Raw genomic sequence first — 1,168 nt, 5'->3', positions numbered from 1 at the left:
AAAAAAAAAAAAAAAAAAAATCACTGCTTTTAAAAAACCAGCACTCTCAACAGTTTTATATTCAAAGAAAACCACACGATATTGGCGTGATATGTGTTGTCAGTGTTTCCTTGGGGCTGGCTTCCTCACCACCGTGCCACAGCACAGCTGTGGTTGGCCACAGTTTGTCATGCTAGATGGTGAAGGCTTACTCAGCTTCACATTATCCGGAGGCCCTGGATGGAAGACTTGAGGGTCTTGAAATCCCAAACTTCCATGGCTCCATCAATGCCAGTAGTGCAAAATTTGGGACCATCTTGCTTGTTCACCTCATACATAGAGACTTGAGTGATGCTATTCAGGTACAGGGTCTCCAAGGCCGTTGTTGTGGTCCTCAGTCATGGCCTTCTTGTCCATGTTGCGGAAGCATTCCGTGGGAGACAACTTGCGTTGGATGCTCTGTTTCGGAATGTCCATGTCTAACTTGGAGATGAAGGTCAAGCAGCCTCGATCATTAAAGAGCATTGGGCAGCAGTCATGGTCAGCAGTCACGATGCTGTTCTCTGGGACAAATGACACACTCAGGAACCGCAGGAACTCTGTCCTCAGAGTTGAGACCTACACACTTTTGGAGGCATCAGCAACAGACATGGTGCTGTCATGGCTGACCCCGGCCAGGTGGCTGCCACTGGCAGAGAAGCTGACCCCGTGGACCCAGCCACCAGTGCCACTGCCACCAAACTCTGACATCAGGGGCCCAAAAGGCATCTTGCTGCCCCACGGTGTGCTGGCTGGTTTTTCATCCACTTCTTTGATGTAGGCAGAAAAGACTCTGCATCTGAAGTCACATGATCCTGCTGCCAGCAAAACGTTGTTGAGATGCCAATCCAAGCTGAGGACTATGGAGCAAATCGGCTTTTTAATGTGCTTGCTCACCCACCAGTCATCTTCAGACTCAAAGTAACAGAAATGAGTCATGCCTCACTTCCCACGGAAACTTTTTCTCTAGGAGGGACCACTTCACAAAAGTAGCTGCATGGTTAATTCTCAGGAGCACCAGGGTTGACTTCCAGACACCATCTTCCTGACTCCAGACATAGGCATTGTAGTCTGCCCCGCCAGTGAATACCTGTGATGTATCTATTGTGCTCCTTGAGTTCATGAGCTTTCACTTTTTTTTTTTTTTTTT

The 1,168-nt window shown here is 48.1% G+C and overlaps 1 pseudogene; it reads right to left on the bottom strand.

The window, feature by feature from the left end:
- Window positions 1-197: 197 nt before the first annotated feature.
- Window positions 198-1,168, bottom strand: part of LOC108315689 — a 1,459-nt pseudogene continuing 488 nt past the window's right edge.

Source organism: Cebus imitator, unplaced genomic scaffold, assembly GCF_001604975.1.
Source record: "Cebus imitator isolate Cc_AM_T3 unplaced genomic scaffold, Cebus_imitator-1.0 Scaffold177, whole genome shotgun sequence".
Lineage (NCBI taxonomy): Eukaryota > Metazoa > Chordata > Mammalia > Primates > Cebidae > Cebus > Cebus imitator.
The sequence above is the reverse complement of the archived record's forward strand: the minus strand, read 5'-3'. Positions and strand labels throughout refer to the sequence as shown.